This window comes from Chiloscyllium punctatum, chromosome 5, assembly GCF_047496795.1.
Source record: "Chiloscyllium punctatum isolate Juve2018m chromosome 5, sChiPun1.3, whole genome shotgun sequence".
NCBI lineage: Eukaryota > Metazoa > Chordata > Chondrichthyes > Orectolobiformes > Hemiscylliidae > Chiloscyllium > Chiloscyllium punctatum.
Genome location: NC_092743.1, coordinates 48503990 through 48524588, shown reverse-complemented (window position 1 = coordinate 48524588; position 20599 = coordinate 48503990). Strand labels below are relative to the sequence as shown.

General features: G+C 41.6%; 1 long non-coding RNA gene across 1 annotated transcript; it reads right to left on the bottom strand.

Moving 5' to 3' along the window:
• Nucleotides 1-307: 307 nt before the first annotated feature.
• Nucleotides 308-17006, bottom strand: LOC140476740 (uncharacterized). Its single transcript, XR_011960585.1, has 3 exons — nt 16792-17006; nt 8771-9082; nt 308-742 (listed from the first exon to the last, which is right to left on the bottom strand). It is a non-coding gene; the product is annotated as an uncharacterized lncRNA (long non-coding RNA).
• Between the last annotated feature and the right edge of the window lie 3593 nt (nt 17007-20599).

Sequence of the window (20599 nt, the reverse complement as noted above, 5' to 3'; positions counted from 1 at the left end):
TATGGCAAAGATTATCAAGTGCAAGAAAATTGAGGAGAAGCAATTTTGGGGATAAAGTAACACACATTTCTTCTGCTGCCACAGACTTTATGTTGAAGTCCACTGGTAATGCATGTGACCTTTACACAAATGCACATAGGATTAAATTCTGAGGGATCTCTCCGTATTGTCAGTTAACTTTGATTGCAAGTCTGAGAAATGGCAAGAACTTCGGGATTTCTGTGGATTTTCTACCAAAGCTATGGTAGATGATCAGGTAAACCCCTACAGAAATCAACCCATTTGATATTATTTGAAATATTATTGTCATATGTACCTAGGTACAGTGAAAAGTTTTGATTTGCATGCAGTACATGCAGATCACACCATACAAAGTCCGTGGGAGTAAAAGAATAGTGCGAAGAATAATTACAACTGTAGAGAAGGTGCACAGACTGCAAAATCAATATTAAATTTAAAATTTGAGATGTCCATTCAGAAGTCCGGTAATAGCGGGGAAAAACTGTTCTTGATTCTGTTGCTTTGTATGTTTAAGCTTTCGCATCTTCTGCCTGATGGAAGAGATTATAACCAGGGTGGGAAGGGTCTTTGATTATGTAGGCTGCTTTCCTGAGGCAGCAGGAAGTGTCGATGGAGTCAGTGGATGGAACGTTGGCTTGTATAATGTTTGCAACTCTCGGTAGTTTCTTACAGACCTGGGCAGAGCAGTTGCTGTACCATGCTGTGAAATTCCATGGCAACACTGTGGGAGGTACAACAGCAAAATGGAAGTAAATCAGAACAATGAGATTTGAAAAGGGAAAACTAGAGTGTTACTAGAATTTCAAGCAAATATTTTGAATTGGTAAGTAAATGTATTATTGCAATATAGATTGAAGTTTTATTTGCCTTTATGGCAATTTCTCAATAGTTTTGTCATTCGCATTGTCATAGAAATCTACAGTGGAGTAAAAATGCCCCTTACCTCTGAGTCTGCACTGGTCCAAAGCAACGACCTTATTATTCTAGTCCCATTTTCCAGAACGTAGCCAATTGCTTGTGTGCTTTAGCATCACAAATACACATCTAAATGCTTCTTAACTGCTAGGAGGGTTTTTGCCTCTCCCACCCTTACACGTAGTGAGATCCAGTTTCCCACTTCCTTCTGGATGAAAAATAAATCTTCACATCTCCTCTAAATCTCCTGCCCTTTACCTTAAATCTAAGGCCCTGGTCATTGATCCACCAAATGGAAAAGTTCTTTTCCTGCCTATCGTATCTATGCCTCTCATAATTTTATACATTTCATTCATGATCCCCCTCCCGCCCATCAGTATCCTCTGCTCCAAGGAAATCGATCCAATCTACCCAATCTGTCTTTATAACTAAAACTCTCCAGGCCAAGCAACAACCTGGCAAATTTCCTCTGCACCCTCTCCAATACTACCACATCCATCCTATATTGTGGATTCCAGAACTGCACACAATACTCGAGCTGTCATTAAACCTACTTTTTAATGAAGCGCCAGCATAACCTCCCCACTCTTAAATTCTATGCCTCAACTAATAAAGGCAAGCATCCTAAATGCTTTCTTAATGAAGTTACACCCCTGTCCTGTTACCTTAAGGGACCCGTGGTCATGCACACCGAGTCCCTCTGATCCTTGCTGCTTCCCATGATCCTACTGTCCATCATGTATTCCCCTGCCTTGTTTGTCCTGCCCAGGTGCATCACCCTCATGTTTATCTGAATTGACTTAAATTTGCCATTAATCTGCCCGTCAGACCAGTCCATCTATAAACTCCTGTAATCTAAGGCTATTCTCCTCACAACTTACCACCCTACCAATTTTCGCATCATCCACAAACTCACTAATCAAACCTCCCCTATTCAGGTCCAAATCATTTATTTATACAATGAACAGTAAGGGTCTCAACACTGAGCTCTGTGGAACCCCACTGGACACATGCTTCCAGTCACAAAAACACCCTTAACTACCACCCTCTGCTTCCTGCCACTCAGCCAATTCTGGATCCAATTAGCCAAATGTCCTTGGATTCCATGGGGTCTTACCCTTCCTTTCAATCTTCTTTGCGAGACCTTAACAAAGCCTTGCTGAAGTCCAATGGACTGTTGAATGGGATGCTTAATCTATTATTCATTAGGGATTTACTGTTTGCTTGGCATCTTTGAATTTGTCACTGACAAAAGGACTGAATTATGATGAAAAAACACCTTTTAATAATGGACATTTGATAAAACAGAAACTTTAGGTAGACTTAGAGAGGTCACATTTTTAAAAGTACTGAAAACATCACATGGGTCAGATGGCATCCATGGAGAGAGAGCAAGCTAATGTTTCGCATCTAGATGACTCTTTATTAGAGCTAACGTGATGTGTGGAGGGGACAGTATTTATGCAATACAGGGGTGGGGGGTGGGGGTGGGCGGGGAGGGCTTTGGGGTAGTGGGTATAAGGTGTTGATGGAGAAAAGATGTTGATAGGTCAGACCAAGTGACTGGAATGTGAGAATAGCAGAACAATGGTATGTCTCCTGCTAGACTTGAAAGGACAGTATCTGGGGTGGGGTGAGGGGAGGACATAATAATGAACTAAAAGGAAGGGAATAAATCGTTCACAATTTAAAAGCTCTGGATGTAGGTTTGCTCACTGAGCTGGAAGGTTCATTTCCAGACGTTTCGTCACCCTACTAAATACACCCTACTTCAGCGGACCTCTGGGCCTCTGATAATTCTTGCTTTCTATTTATACGCTTGGGTTTCTTTGGGTTGGTGATGTCATCTCCTGTAGTGATATCACTTCCTGTTCTTTTTCTCAGGGAGTGGTAGATGGGGTCTAACTCGATGTGTTTGTTGATAGAGTTCCCGTTGGAATGCCATGCTTCTAGAAATTCTTGTGCATGTCTCTGTTTGGCTTGTCCAAGGATGGATGTGTTGTCCCAGTCAAAGTGGTGCCCTTCCTCATCTGTATGTAAGGATACTAATGAGAGAAGGTCATGTCATTTTGTGGCTAGTTAATGTTCATGTATCCTGGTGGCTAGTTTTCTGTCTGTTTGTCCAATGTAATGTTTGTTACATTCTTGCACGGTATTTTGGAAATGCCATTAGTTTTGTTCGTTGTCTGTATAGGGTCTTTCAAGTTCATTAGCTGCTGTTTTAGTGTGTTGGTGGGTTTGTGGGCTATCATGATGTCAAGATATGACCCTCTCTCACTAGTATCCTTACATACAGATGAGGAAGGACACCACTTCGACTGGGACAACATATCCATCCTAGGACAAGCCAAACAGAGACATACATGAGAATTCCTAGAAGCATGGCATTCCAACCAGAACTCTATCAACAAACACATCGAGTTAGACCCCGTCTACCACCCCCGTGAGAAAAGAACAGGAAATGACATCACCACAGGAGATGACATCACCAACCCAAAGAAACCTAAACATATAAATAGAAAGCAGGAATCATCAGCAGGGTTTCGCCCGGAGGCCCACTGAAGATGTTACCTAGTAGAGTGACGAAACATCTGGAAAAGGACCTTGCAACTCAGCAAGCAAACCTACATCCAGAACCTCAACCTAAGCTACAAATCTTCTGAAAACTTGCTACAATTTAAAGGTGTTGAACTCAAATGAAAGTGCAGAAGGCTATAAAGTGCCGAGTCTGAAGATCAGATGTTGTTCTTCGAGTTTACGCTGTTATTCACTGGAGCATTGCAGCATGCCGAGGACAGACAAGTGGGCAATTGAGCAGGACGCTGTGTTAAAATGACTGGCTACGGGAACTTTGGGGTCCTGCTTGCACACAGTCTGGAGGTGTTCTGTAAAGCCATGACCCAGTTTGCATTTTGTAGAGTAGGCCACATTGGGTGTAGTGAATGCAATACCCAAGATTGGAGGAGGTATGGGTGAAAATGCTGCTTCACCTGGAAAGACTGTTTTGGCCTTTGGAAGATGAGCAGGGAGGAGGTGAAGGGCAGGTGTTGCATCTTCTGTAGTTACACAAAAACATGTCATGGGGGCATGGGATGGAGTTGGTAGTCGTGGAATGTTCTTTGCGTCCAACCTATCACCTGTGCCTCTGTCCTTGCCCCTTTTCATCACTCACAACAGCGTGATCGAGTATCCCTTGTTCTCACTTTTCACCCCACCAGCCTCCACATTCAAAGGATCATTCTCTGCCATTTCAGACAACTCCAGCAGAATGCCACCACCAAACACATCTTGCCCTCACTTCCCCTTCAGCATTTCACAGGGGTCATTCCCTCTGGGACAACCTAGTCCATTCCACAACCACCAACACCGCACCCCTTCTCTATAGCACCTTCACTTTCTCCCTGCTCACCATCCAAAGGCCCAAACAGTCTTTCCAGACTAAGCATTCTTTTGATCATGTGTATTGTATTCACTACTCTACATTGGAGAAGCCCAGACTGGGTGATGCTTTGCGGAACACTTTCAGTCTGTGCACAAGCAGGACCCTGACCTTCCCATAGCCGGTCATTTTAACACAGTGTCCTGCTCGATGCCCACCTGTCTGTCCTCGGCATGCTGCAGTGTTCCAGTGAATCACAGCGCAAACTGGAGGAACAACATCACATCTTCAGACTAAGCACGCTACAGTCTTCTGCACTCAGTATTGAGTTCAACGCCTTCAAATTGTGAACCATTTCTTCCCTTTCTTTTAGCTTGCTAGCATGTCTTCATTCCCTCCATTCCAGTTACTTTCCCTTCAAGTCTGGCAGGAGACACACCATTGTTCTACCATTCTCATCTTCCAATCACTTGATCTGAACGATTAACATCTTTTCTCCACCAGCACCTTATGCCCACTACCCTCAAAGCTCTCCCTCAGACCATTGCTTGAATGCTGTCCCCTCTACACCTCACTTCATCTCTGATGAAGAGTTATCTGGACTTTAAACATTAGCTGGCTCTCTCTCCATGAATGCTGTCTGACCTGTTGGGATCTCCAGCATTTGTTGTTTTCAGTACCAATTCCAGCATCTGCAGTAATTTGTTCCTATGTGTTGGAAAATCTTTGGCAGTCTATAAAATGAGAGATGAGAAATAGAAAGAGAAATTGCAGGTGAAACTCACCAGGTCTGACATCTGTGGGAGAAAATAATTTTTATGTTTCCATTCCAGCGATTCTTTAACTGATGAGTTCTGATGAAGAATCACTGGACTCAAAATGTTAACTCTGCTTTCTCCCTACCCATGTTGCCAGATCTGCTGAATTTCGCCAGCAATTTCTGTTTCTCTTTCAGATCTCCAGCGACCACAGTTCTTTGTTTTATATGAGTCCTATTTGGAGTTATTTGTAGACAACTATTTATTTACTGATACAGTTCCAAAATGTGTAATTATAGCTACATAATAACAATCTTACCATTTTTTCAAATCTCCGATTAACATGTGTCTAGCAAAATTGTCTGGACAGTATGTTTGAACAAAACAAATGTTCTTTACAGGCATATTTGTCAAACAGATCAATTGTCATTTTTTTAAAAAAATGGCTATCTTGTTAATGTGTTTGGGTTAAATGTTTGTATTGTTGATTTATTTTTTAAAAATGTTGCATTTGAAACCCTAAGATATTTTACAGCTGCTTGTAGCTACTGCAAAAAACATGTGGTGTAAGTTCCTTTCCAGGCATTGTAAATTCAGTTAAATGGTTATAACAATTTAATTCCTATACTAGAAACTTTAAGTTACAATGTAGCTGATTTCAACTAATATATGATATAGTCTAGAAGATTCAATGTCCTGAATGTGTGATGAAATCCTTGCCTGATAAACTTCAGAAAGACGTATAGGTTATATTTGGGTTTCATGTGGATTGAGCACAGAGTAATGTTTCTGATGGAGAGCATTGCCTGCAGGGAGTACCTATCACAGCTTTGGAAACATGCTAGTAATAACTTGTGTATCATTATTTGTTGGAAACTCATCCATTTTGCTCAAAGTATTTGATGTGTTCTGGTGGATAAGGCTTGTTGCCAGCGGGTAACAGAAACAGATGAAATATCTTAATACAAGCAAAATACTGCAGAGACTGGAAGCCCAAAACAAACACAGAGAATGCTGGAGAAACTCAGCAGGTCTGGCAGCATCTGTATGGAGAGAGAACTGGAATTACCGTTTCAAGTTCAGTAAAATATCATATACATAGTATGTAGCAACCTAGATACATGTTTATTCCTAAGATACTTCCTTTCTGGTAAATCTGTTTACAAAATAAATTTCAAGTGGCATCTTGCACTTAGGACAGTTTTTCATAGAAACTAAGCGTAATGTCTGATTCCCATGTGCGGTTGCCAAAAAAGACTAGTATGGTGGTACAGTGGCTCAATGGTTAGCACTGCTGCTACACAGCAACAGGGATCTGGGTTTGATTCCACCTCTGGGTGACTGTGCAGACTCCACACAGACAATCTCCCAGTGTCTGCTTGGGTGTCCTCCACGTGCTCTGGCTTCCTCCCACAGTCCACAGATGTGCAGGTCAGGCAGATTGACCATGGTAAATGCAGAGTTATAGGGTAGGGGGCAGTGGGTCTGGGTGTGGTGCTCTTCAGAGGGTTGGTTTGGACTAGATGGGCTGAATGGCCTGTTGTACAGATTCTATGATTATATGTAAAGCTAACTCTAGCTGCTGGTGCTTTAAAACATTGTGCTAATAAATATTTGGATGGGCACTTTCAACTGCAATTTCACTCATTATCTTTCCAAACTTGGTCAGATTTGTATTGAATAGAAGGCAATGTATTGCTTATCGAAAAGTTATAGGTGGGAGGTGATGGTCTAGTGGCATTATCGGTAGACTATTAATCCAGAGACCTAGGTAATATCGTGGGGACACAGGTTCAAATCCTGCCATGGCAGATGGTGGACTTTGAATTCAATCAAATTCTGGAATTAAGAGTCTAATGATAACCATGAATCCATTACCAATTGTCAGGAAAAACCCATCTTGTTCAATGGTGTTCTTTCAGGATGGAAACTACCTGGTCTGGCCTACATCTAACTCCAGCCCTACAGCGATGTGGTTGACTCTTAACTGCACTCTGGGCAACTTGTGATGGGCAATAAATGCTGGGCTAGCCAGAGACGTCCACATTGTATAGGATGCCCCTGTACACTGCACCTCGAACATGAGCCTGTGAGCCATTCTCAGGTTTTTAACATGGAGAAACAAATAGAGAACAGAGAAAAGATAACTCAAAATGGCAGAAGAAGGGTCGTATACAATTAATAATGCAGGATAAATGTAGACTTTTCTGGATGGTAGTGAGAGGAAACAATGCAGTGAAGACCCAGATTAGCCAGCTGGCAAATGGCCGGCCGTATGCATTGTAGTCAGGCCGAAATATCTCAGGTTCAATGAAATATCACATAAATGTCAAACCTCTCTGCTGCACAGAAGCTGGGGAATCTGGCTAAAGATCTGCAGATGTTGTTTTCTACAACTGTCTTGGCCAAAGTAAGGGACATTAAAGCTGGAATGGCTGCTAATATCACCAAGTTAACTGTTGGGATGAGAGAAATAAAAGCAGCAGATTGGAGGCCTGGGTATTCCCTCAAAGCAGCGTGGGACCACTTCAGTTATATAAATACTCTCATCAGTCTTGACAAAAAAAATGTCGAACTTCTGATGACCTGGAAAATAAAATAGCTTTATTAATATCTATGTTTTTTGAAACAGAAAATCAGCAACATACATTGGACTCTGCTGCCTGCCCTGATCGCTCGTGATATGGAGACAGGGGACATGAGGGATGCATTGGAGAAAGTTTAATGGTCCTGCTGGCATCTTTTCTCCCAAACTATCAATAACGTCCTTAAAAGCAAACCAACAAAAATGGGAGGTCCGAACTGAAGAAGAAGAGATTGTTGCATTTGACAAAATGCAGCCAGAATTTCTGGTTCACCATTTAAATTATAAGCTGGTCAATGTGTTTGTGGAATTAAGAGGTTGCGTTAGGTAGAGCACCTGGCACAGCCGTGAATTTACCCAATTTCTGCGTTAGCTTGTTCCCAACATGAGATACAAAGGCAGATTTTTAACATTAATTAAATAGAAGCTGATGCAGCCAGTAGTTTCTTCCCAAAAGAGTCCTGAATAACAGTGACTGATGACTTGATAAACCACAGAAACTGTTCAGTGAATCATAGCAAACCTACAGCTTTGAATTTAGACAGAATATAAAATCAGCACCAAAGTATTTAGAAGTGAAGGTGGGAGCAAACAAGGTGAGTGAGTTTGAGGCACAATGATACTGTCATTAGACAAGTAATCCTCAGTTTAATGTTCTTGGGTTCAATCCAACCACTGCAGATAGTAAATACAAATAAAAAAAGCTATCCTAACTATGGTAATTACTGCCAATTGTTTTGATACCCCATCTGGCTTAGTAAATCCCTTCAGAAAGGGAAATCTGCCATCCTTCCCTGGCCTGGCCAACATGTGATTCCAGCAACACAGTGATGCGGTTGACTCTTAACTGCAGTGTGGGAAATTAGGGATAGGAAATAAATGCTGACCCAGCCAGCAACACCAACATCCCATAAATAATTTTTTTTTAACAACGTCATTAATTTAAGAAAATAATTTTAATTCTATTCTCCATGCAAAAAAAATGGAATCAACTCAACAGTCAACTAAATTAAATGCCTTATGCATATCAATCATAGTAAATGTACAGATTAAGGTTAAATCTTTGGAATATCGGAGGCCAACCATATGTATTGAGAGGTGGAAAGTGTTTACCTTCTTCGATGCAGGGAGCAAGAAGTCAGTGAAAAACGAGACACACTGACCCCCAACTCTATCCTGTCGAGACAGTTCCGAAATATTTGTTAGGAGAGTATGGAAATGGTTCATGCCGAGTCATCCTCTGTTATTTTTTGACTTCCAATGAAGTATATGATCTCCATCTGATAATACATTAAGTACTTGTCATGTGAAGAATTGGTAGCACAATCTCTTTTCTTCGTCACTTTGGACTGTCAATGTATTTCACAGTTCAACCAGTTTAATTATTAAATCCAAACAAAACAAAGGACTGCAGGTGTTGGAGATCTGAAATAAAAACAGAAAATACTGGAAAACTTCAGTAGCGCTCCGGCAACATCTATGGAGAGAAAAATAGAGCTAAATATTTTGAGTCCAGAGACCATTTAGACCATAAGATCATAAGACATAGGAGTGGAAGGAAGGCCATTCGGCCCATCGAGTCCACTCCGCCATTCGATCATGGCTGCTGGGCACCTCAACTTCACTTACCCGCATTCTCCCCGTAGCCCTTAATTCCCCGAGACAACAAGAATCTATCAATCTCTGCCTTGAAGACATTTAGCGTCCCGGCCTCCACTGCACTCTGCGGCAATGAATTCCACAGGCCCACCACTCTCTGGCTGAAGAAATGTCTCCGCATTTCTGTTCTGAATTTACCCCCTCTAATTCTAAGGCTGTGTCCTAGTTGTGGCAGACTTGCTGAGTTTCTCCACCATTTTCTGTTTTTATCAATTATGAAAACATTATGTTTTGAAATTAAAATGCAGCATGGAATCTCACTTTCACAATGATAGAATAGCATATGGCAGAACTCAGGATTGCAGTCCCCTACATGTTTATTACTTAGATTCAAATGCCTCAAGGCATCATTTCATACTGGCAGTATTGTTGCATAAATAGCGATGTCATAATCATCCAATCCAGTTAGAAATAACATTTTGTTTGCCCTGACCTACTGCCAACAAAAGTTTTGTGATTTAACATGCCTGGTTTAGAATCTGCACATTACATTTTGCCTTGTGTCATTTGACTCCTTGGGAGTGTTGTGCATTCAAATATACTACTTCAAGAAATCCATACTTCAGAATTTATATTTGCCACATTTACAGTAACAGATGCTTCAGCTAAATTATGGTAAGTTTCACCATAGTGGCATTTTCAAAGTAAGCAACAAAATTAAATGCACACCTTTTAAAGCTTATACATTCTATACATCTATTACCAAGGTTACCTTTTTAATCTCATATTCAAGAAATACTTCACAATTTCTCTACTCTTTTCACTTCTTGACTTAAAAATTATTCCTATCTCATTCTCCACAACAATGAATATCCACAACTTCTCATATTTTGACTCAGTATAAAGTAAAACCCAGTTTACTATTCAGAGGAACAGTTTATCAATGCTGTCTCATTAATTTCCTTCCAGTATTGCTTCTCCTGATGAGTAGAGATAGCTGCAAGCACATTCCAGTGATTGGCATAATTTTTGTCTGCCTCTATCAATTGCACTGCATGCACATTTTTCATCCAAGTCACAAAGCTTTGGCACACACAGAAATCAGAATCAAAATGTTCAGCTATACTAGTTCAACAATGAACCTAGAATATATGGGACAAAATCCCAGATAGGATTGGAAATTTGAGTCCCATCAAAGTCATCTTATCATTGTAAATATCAATATTACTGACAATATCATCCATTTTTAATACTCACTGATGGTCATTTAAATCAGAGGTATAGGCTTCAAAATAGATCATGACTTCATTCAAAGGCAATGTTTCTTATGTCACAAAAGTCAGGGGATGTAGAGTCAGTGTGGATAGAGCTGCGAAATACTAAGGGTAAAAAGACCCTCTTGGGAGTCATTTACAGGCCCCCAAACAGTAGTCTGGATGTCGGATGTTAGTTGAATCAGGAGCTGAAATTGGCCTGTCGCAAAGATGTTACTACAGTTGTTATGGGGGATTTTAACATGCACGTAGACTGGGAAAATCAGGATGGTATTGAACCTCAAGAAAGAGACTTTGTGGAGTGCCTCAGAGATGGATTCTTAGAGCAGCTGGTGCTGGAGCCGACCAGGGAGAAGGCAATTCTGGATCTGGTATTGTGTAACGAACCACAATTGGTCAGAGACCTCGAAGTGAAGGAGCCATTGGGAAGTAGTGACCATAATACATTAAGCTTTAATCTGCAATTTGAGAGGGAGAGGGTACAGTCGGAAGTGACAGTACTTCTGTTGAATAAAGGGAACTATGGAGCTATGAGGGAGGAGCTGGCCAAAGTTCAATGGTGCAATACCTTAGCAGGGATGACCGTGGAGGAACAATGGCGGATATTTCTGTGTATAATGCAGAAGTTGCAGGATCAGTTCATTCCTAAAAGAAAGAAAGGTCCCAGGAGGAGGCATGAGCGGCCATGGCTGACGAGGGAAGTTAAGAAACGTATAATGTTAAAAGAGAAAAAGTATAACATAGCAAAGATAAGTGGGAAAACTGAGGACTGGGAAGCTTTTAAAGAGCAACAGAGGATTACTAAGAAGGAAATACGCAGAGGAAAAATGAGGTACGAAGGTAAACTGGCCAAAAATATAAAGGAGGAGAGTAAAAGCTTTTTTAGGTATGTGAAAGGCAAAAAAATGGTTAGGACTAAAATTGGACCCTTGAAGACAGAAACAGGGGAATATATTACGGGGAACGAAGAAATGGCAGAAGAATTAAATGGGTACTTCAGATCTGTGGTCACTGGGGAAGACACAAGCAATCTCCCTGAGGTAACAGTGGCGAAGGACCTGAACATAAGGGAATTTATATTTGCCAGGAATCGGTGTTGGAAAGACTGTTAGGTCTGAAGGTTGATAAGTCTCCGGGCCTGATGGTCTATAACCCAGGGTATTGAAGGAGGTGGCTCGGGAAATCGTGGATGCGTTGGTGGTTATTTTCCAGAGTTCAATAGATTTGGGGTCGGTTCCTGAGGATTGGAGGTGGCTAATGTTATACCACTTGTTAAGAAAGATGGGAGAGAGAAAGCAGGAAATTATAGACCAGTTAGTCTGACCTCAGTGATGGGAATGATGCTGGAGTCTATTATAAAGGATGAAATTACGGCACATCTGGATAGTAGTAACAGGATAGGACAGAGTCAGCATGGATTTATGAAGGGGAAATCATGCTTGACTAATCTTCTGGAATTTTTTGAGGATGTAACTCTGAAGATTGACGAGGGAGATCCAGTAAATGTAGTGTACCTGGACTTTCAGAAAGCATTTGATAAAGTCCCACACAGGAGGTTAGTGAGTAAAATTAGGGCGCATGGTATTGGGGGCAAAGTACTAGATTGGATTGAAAATTGGTTGACTGATAGGAAACAAAGGGTAGTGATAAACGGCTCCATTTCGGAATGGCAGGCAGTGACCAGTGGGGTATTGCAGGGATCCGTGCTGGGACCGCAGCTTTTTACAATATATGTTAATGATATAGAAGATGGTATCAGCAATAACATTAGCAAATTTGCTGATGATACAAAGCTGGGTGGCAGGGTGAAATGTAATGAGGATGTTAGGAGATTACAGGGTAACCTGGACAAGTTAGGTGAGTTGGCAGATGCATGGCAGATGCAGTTTAATGTGGATAAATGTATGGTTATCCACTTTGGTGGCAAGAACAGGAAAGCAGATTACTACCTCAATGGAATCAATTTAGGTAAAGGGGCAGTTCAGAGAGATCTGGGTGTTCTTGTACACCAGTCAATGAAGGCAAGCATGCAGGTACAGCAGGTAGTGAAGAAGGCTAATAGCATGCTGGCCTTCATAACAGGAGGAATTGAGTATAGGAGCAAAGAGGTGCTTCTGCAGCTGTACAGGGCCCTGGTGAGACCACACCTGGAGTACTGTGTGCAGTTCTGGTCTCCAAATTTGAGGAAAGACATTCTGGCTATTGAGGGAGTGCAGCGTAGGTTCACGATGTCAATTCCTGGAATGGTGGGACTACCTTACACTGAAAGACTGAAACGACTGGGCTTGTATACCCTTGAGTTTAGAAGACTGAGAGGGGATCTGATTGAGACATATAAGATTATGAAAGGATTGGACACTCTGGCAGTAGGAAACATGTTTCCGCTGATAGGTGAGTGCCGCACCAGAGGACACAGCTTAAAAATACGGAGTAGACCATTTAGGACAGAGATGAGGAGAAACTTCTTCACCCAGAGAGTGGTGGCTGTGTGGAATGCTCTGTCCCAGAGGGCAGTGGAGGCCCAGTCTCTGGATTCATTTAAGAAAGAGTTGGATAGAGCTCTCAAAGATAGTGGAATCAAGGGTTATGGAGATAAGGCAGGAAGAGGATACTGATTAGGAATGATCAGCCATGACCATATTGAATGGCGGTGCAGGCTTGAAGGGCTGAATGGCCTACTCCTGCACCTATTGTCTATTGTCTAAAAGTATGTACCAGCTTTGTAATTAAGCATATGAGGATCTTATGGGAACATTAAAACCTATGCAGCACATTTTGCCAAATTCTTCATTACAGTACCATAAATTCTCTGTCAAAAATCATTTTGGTTGCAAAATAATCTTAATTTAACTTTTAGACATTTGCCTTGTTATTTTTAGAGAATCCAAGACTGTGTACAATATTTCAGTAAAACAAAAGATGTTGGAAACACCCAAAACATCAGGCAGCATCGTCTTTCCAACATTTATAGTTTTTATTTCAGATTTATAACTTTCACAGTCTTTTGGTTTTACACTGTTTGCCTTACCAGTTTTCAGTACAGATTTCTCCTCCATCCTTAAGGTACTAATCATAATTTTCCTTTTGGGAGAGCAGGGCATCAAGATGAGACATTCCCCACCCCCATCCCTTTAATTCTGACCCATTTCTAAGTGTTACAGGTCATTGATTATGAATGATTGGTCTTGTACCTAGGCTCAAAATGCAGGTAATCTCTGCTGATGCACCAGAAAAGATGGTCAAGATGTTAAAGGGGCAAAAGAGCTTCACACTTTAGGCTTACAAGGCTGTACATCCCCTATGTGCAAGAGACACGGCCTCCAGTAGAGCTACTCCTTCCATTCCATGACCTTTGAGTCACTATAGCCCTTACCTGAAGCTCATACCTCACGTGGTGATCACAGGAGATAGTAATAATTGGAGGGGACATAATGGAAACGGGTCAGGGCATGATTTCCGCTCTGTCCTGTTGGAATCTGCTTGACATAGAACGAAGAACAGGAAATCCAGATCAACCATGAGATAGCACAAAGCCTTATTGGATGTTTCCCTTAATTTCTTCCACCATACAACTTCTTTCCAAATGTATTCAGCTCAATAAATCCTTGCGGTGTTGCTGCTCTGCGGGCATTCAGCATTCATTCAAAACGTGGACATTATTCAATGTGAGCATAGGAAGTCAGTATTAGCAGATTACTTGAACACAAAGATATTCCTTTGATTTATCATATTTCTTTTGCTGATAGGTAGCATGTGCACCACTAGTATGTTAGCCACCATGCGATGAACAGTAAATTCATCAACAGGCTGCAGATTTGTGTGAAATACTCAGAAGAGAAAAATAAAATCTCTTGCTTGGCTCAGTCTGAGATCATTGAAGTAGGACAATAAGCTAACAGTAAAAGCTGGGAGCTTTGTTTTCTATATGATTCAACTAGTCATTAAATTCTTGGAGAGGTGTCTTTCAGTCTTATCTGTACTAACCTTAACTCATTTATTTCCGCAGTTAATGCCACCATAAAGATAAGAGTGGCAACAGTTTTTAAAAGTGATTTTGGTTTTATTATAGGTTCAAGCCAGATTACAAGATGTTTGTTCAAACAGGATTTATTAACTTGTACATGATTATGGTATGGCAGCAGACCTCTCTGTACAGGGCTGCTCCATTCCCAATTTTCAAACAGAGTCTCTGTCATATGACCACTAAGGACACAGTTACATCACAGGATACCTCAGAGCTTATTTACATGCTCATTAAACCCTACCTCTACAGATCCAATTTGCTTAAGTATCATATAAGGAAAGAAACATCTTATTTCCAAACCTGAAAGGTAAGTTTGGTTTTTCAGAAATATGCCAATTTTCACAGCAGGTCCTCCACTCTGAAAACCTCATTCAACCATAAATACAAATGTCAGTGCTTTCATGGTATATTTTCAAGTTGAAGATCAATCAGTTGTAAATGAGCAGTAATAGGAATGTGAGCATGTGACTCCTGCTAATAAAGCAGACTAATCAGCACCAAACTATTGGGAAAATATTTGGTCATGATAGCGAGACAGTCATCTCATGTCAGTAATCGAATTGAGATGAAATGGGCAGCATTATAGTGGGGATGCATGTATTTGATATCTCATCTATTCCTCTCAGATCTCGATCTATCTACGTTATCCTATCCTGCCCACTTAACCTCCAAAAGCCAAGCCCCAGGTAAAATTATTAGAAACGTTAAAGTAATCAAGAAAACTGTTGATCCAGTTTCACTGTTTTCCTACACACAGCTTGTCTGCTGCCCTTCACAGGCAATATTCCATCCACCCTCTAACAAAAACAGAAATGCATTGACAAATGCAAACACAAATGCAAATCAATATAAAATTAAGTGAGTCATGCATCAATTGTCTATTTGTTTGTATCTTTAATAATATTAACTTCTAAGAATATAAGAAATGGGAGCAGGAGAAAGCCATATGACCCCAGGTATCTGCTCTGCCTTTCAATAAGATTAGGTCAACATCTCACCCCATTTTCACCTTCCAGCCCAAACTCCGTATCACTCAATTCACCAAGCACCTACTTCAGCCTTACATATCTTCAATGACTGAGCATCCTGAAGTGCTCAGTGGAAGGGAATTCCAAAGAGTAGCAACCCTCTGAGTGGGATATTCCCTGTCACCGTGGTCTTAAATGATTGGCCCTTTATCACACAATTGAGTTTGCTGGCTTTAAACCCAACAGCCAATGGCATCAAACCTGTTAAATCCCATCACAAAATGATATACATCAATATCTAAATTATATTAAAACATTTTGAACAGTGTTACATTTTGTAACAACTTACATTTTTACAGCACTACTAACGTAGTGAAACATCCCACGATATTGCACAGGAGCATTATAAAGTATAAAGTTAAAATCTCACAACACCATGTTATAGTCCAACAGGTTTATTTGGAAGCACTAGCTTTCTGAGCCCTGCTCTTCATCAGGAAGCTAGTGCTTCCAAATAAACCTGTTGGACTATAACCTGGTGTTGTGAGATTTTTAACTTTGTCCACTCCAGTCCAACACCAGCATCTTCAAATCATTATAAATTATGACTTTGAACCACATTAGGAGACATTAGGGCAGTTGAACAACAGAAAGATCAAAACGGGCGGGTTTTGCTGAACTCCACTGTTATTTCCATCCAGGTTTTCTTGGTCAGATGGATGGTCTCCTCCCTATCTATTCAGAATAAGACCCCCTGGGCTTCCTGGAGAGGAACCTGCACCAAACCATGAGGCCACTCTTTGTCTGACCTGCGTCTTTCCCCTAATTTCAGCTCTTTGTTTCACTTCCTTTATTTATGTCTGCAGACCCTGAAGATGAAGGGCATTCTTGGATCAGTGATGGATCAGCAGATTTGGCAGCCATTTAAAAATGAGTTCAAGGTGCTAAACTCAATATTAAATCCAATCTTTCAGATTGTGAACCCACTCCCATTCCTTCCCTTTCCCTTATCTTTACTTGTTACATTCTCTGTCGCCATGTGCTATCTTCCCTCTCCCCACCCCAGTGGGACCATCTGTTTTTCCCGGTTTGGCTGTTAGACACACTAATGTTCTGCCTTTTTCTCACTCCGATCACTTAATCGGCACTATCAGTGGCCTTTCCCCACAGCACTCTATCCCCCTCCTCGCTCCCCCTGCAACTATTGCATAAAATACTGCCCCCTCCACAGCAGCTCTGATGAACAGTCATCCAGACTTGAAACATTACCTTGCACTCTTTCCATGGATGCTGCCTGCCCTGCTACGATCTCCAGTATGTTTTGTTTTCAGCACAGATGCCAGTATCTGCAGTAATGTGCTCCCACAAAAAAACTGCCAGGTCAGTGTCAGTCACAAAGACCAGCCATCCCAATTCTGTTGGACTCATTGGCAAGGAGGAAAACTTACTCCACATGGAAGTCAGTCTGAAAGGATGTTCAAATTGATTCTTATTAAAACGATCACAGACACACATTTTTAATCAAAGCTCTATTTCACATCATGCTACGAAAGTTGCAGAGATGTGCCAACAATGAATTCTGTCAGAAACAAAGTGCAGTGACTTGCATGCTGTCACAATGATGATTTAATACTTGGCTCACAATTGGTAATCCATGCCATTTATATTAATGTTGGTCTTAAGGTTAAGCTTGAATTCAAGTTGTTTTAGCTGTAACTTTCCATGTGATTCCCATATTTCAGATGAAATGTTAAATGGAGGCCCTATCTGTACGATTGGGTGGATGAGAAAGACCTCAGAGCACTATTTCAAACAAGAGGAGTTAACCTCAAATATTTATTCTTCCATCTACATTCAACAAAGATCCTTAGACAGCACCGCCCAAACCTACAAATAGGGCAGCAGATGACAAGAGAACACCACCATCTGCAAGTTCCCCTCCAAGCAAATCACTATGCTAACTTGGAAATGTAACACCAGTCCTTCACTGGCACTGGGTCAAAGTTATACTTCGCGAACAACATCATAAGTCTATCAACAGCACATGGCTGGCATCGGTTCAAGAAACTACCTCACCCACACCTTCTCAATCGCAACTAGGGATGATTACTAAATGCTGGCCTTGCCAGTGATACCCATCATCTCACAACTAAGCAAAAAATTGCTGTATTTGGGAGCGTGCAGTGTGAAGATTCACTGTTGCGATTCCTCCATTGTAACGATGCGAAGAGTAGCTGCTGCGTTTCCTCCATTATAACTGTGTGAAGATTAGCTGCTGCATTTCCTCCATTGTAACGATGTGAAGATTCACTGTTGCATTTCGTCCATTATAATGGCGTGAAGATTCGCTGCTGCGTTTCCTCCATTGTAACGATGCGAAGAGTAGCTGCTGCGTTTCCTCCATTGTAATGGTGTGAAGATTAGCTGCTGCGTTTCCTCCACTGTAATGACGTCAAAATTCGCTGCTGCGTTTCCTCCAATGTAACGGTGTGAAGTTTCACTGCTGTGTTTCCTCCATTGTAATGGTGTGAAGTTTCACTGCTGTGTTTCCTCCATCATAACAGTGTGAAGATTCGCTGGTGCATTTCCTACATTGTAACGATGTGAAGATTCACTGTTGCGTTTCGTCCATTGTAATGGCGTGAAGATTCGCTACTGCGTTTCCTCCATTGTAACTGTGTGAAGATTCACTGCTGCGTTTCCTCCATTGTAACGGTGTGAAGATTAGCTGCTGCATTTCCTACACTGTAACGGCATGAAGATTAGCTGCTGCGTTTCCTCCATTGTAATGGTGTGAAAATTCGCTGCTGTGTTTCCTACACTGTAATGGTGTGAAGATTAGCTACTGCGATTCCTCCATTGTAATGGTGTGAAAATTCGCTGCTGTGTTTCCTACACTGTAATGGTGTGAAGATTAGCTGCTGCGATTCCTCCATTGAAATGCCATGAAGATTCACTGCTGTGTTTCCTACACTGTAACGGCGTGAAAATTAGCTGCTGCATTTCCTCCATTGTAATGTTGTGAAGATTAGCTGCTCCATTTCCTCCATTGTAACAGCGTGAAGATTCGCTACTGTGATTCCTCCATTGTAACGGCGTGTGGATTCGCTGCTGCGTTTCTTCCATTGTAACAGCGTGAAGATTCGCTACTGCGATTCCTCCATTGTAATGGTGTGAGGATTAGCTGCTGCATTTCCTCCATTGTAACGGCGTGAAGACTAGCTGCTGCGTTTCCACCATTTTAACGGCGTGAAGATTAGCTGCTGCATTTCCTCCATTGTAACGGCGTGAAGATTCACTGCTGTGTTTCCTCCATTTTAACTGTGTGAAAATTAACTACTGTGTTTCCTCCATTGTAACAGTGTGAGGATTAGCTGCTGTGTTTCCTCCATTGTAACAGCGGGAAGATTCGCTACTGCGATTCCTCCATTGTAATGCCATGAAGATTCACTGCTGCGTTTCCTACACTGTAACGGCGTGTAGATTAGCTGCTGCATTTCCTCCATTGTAACGGCGTGAAGATTAGCTGCTGCGTTTCCTCCATTATAACAGTGTGAAGATTCACTGCTGTGTTTCCTCCATTTTAACTGTGTGAAAATTAACTACTGTGTTTCCTCCATTGTAACAGTGTGAAGATTAGCTGCTGGTTTTCCTCCATTGCAACGGTGTGAAGATTAGCTGCTGCATTTCCTCCATTGTAACGGCGTGATGATTAGCTGCTGCATTTCCTCCATTGTAACGGCGTGAAGATTAGCTGCTGCATTTCCTACACTGTAACGGCATGAAGATTAGCTGCTGCGTTTCCTCCATTGTAATGGTGTGAAAATTCGCTGCTGTGTTTCCTACACTGTAATGGTGTGAAGATTAGCTGCTGCGATTCCTCCATTGTAATGGTGTGAAAATTCGCTGCTGTGTTTCCTACACTGTAATGGTGTGAAGATTAGCTGCTGCGATTCCTCCATTGTAATGCCATGAAGATTCACTGCTGTGTTTACTACACTGTAACGGCGTGAAAATTAGCTGCTGCATTTCCTCCATTGTAATGTTGTGAAGATTAGCTGCTCCATTTCCTCCATTGTAACAGCGTGAAGATTCGCTACTGTGATTCCTCCATTGTAACGGCGTGTGGATTCGCTGCTGCGTTTCTTCCATTGTAACAGCGTGAAGATTCGCTACTGCGATTCCTCCATTGTAATGGTGTGAGGATTAGCTGCTGTGTTTCCTCCATTGTAACAGCGTGAAGATTCGCTACTGCGATTCCTCCATTGTAATGCCATGAAGATTCACTGCTGCATTTCCTACACTGTAACGGCGTGTAGATTAGCTGCTGCATTTCCTCCATTGTAACGGCGTGAAGATTAGCTGCTGCATTTCCTCCATTATAACAGTGTGAAGATTCACTACTGTGTTTCCTCCATTTTAACTGTGTGAAAATTAACTACTGTGTTTCCTCCATTGTAACAGTGTGAAGATTAGCTGCTGGTTTTCCTCCATTGCAACGGTGTGAAGATTCGCTGCTGCGTTTCCTCCATTGTAACGGCGTGATGATTAGCTGCTGCATTTCCACCATTGTAACGGCATGAAGATTAGCTGCTGCGTTTCCTCCATTGTAACGGCGTGAAGATTAGCTGCTGCGTTTCCTCCATTATAACAGTGTGAAGATTCACTGCTGTGTTTCCTCCATTTTAACTGTGTGAAAATTAACTACTGTGTTTCCTCCATTGTAACAGTGTGAAGATTAGCTGCTGGTTTTCCTCCATTGCAACGGCGTGAAAATTAACTACTGCGTTTCCTCCATTGTAACAGTGTGAAGATTAGCTGCTGTGTTTCCTCCATTGTAACTGTGTGAAGATTAGCTGCTGGTTTTCCTCCATCATAACAGCGTGAAGATTTGCTGCTGCATTTCCTACACTGTAACGGTGTGAAGATTCACTGCTGCGTTTCCTCCATTGTAACGGAATGAAGCTTAGCTTCTGCGTTTCCTCCATTGTAATGGTGTGAAGATTAGCTGCTGCATTTTCTCCATTGTAAAGGTGTGAATATTAGCTGCTATGTTTCCTCCACTGTAATGGTGTGA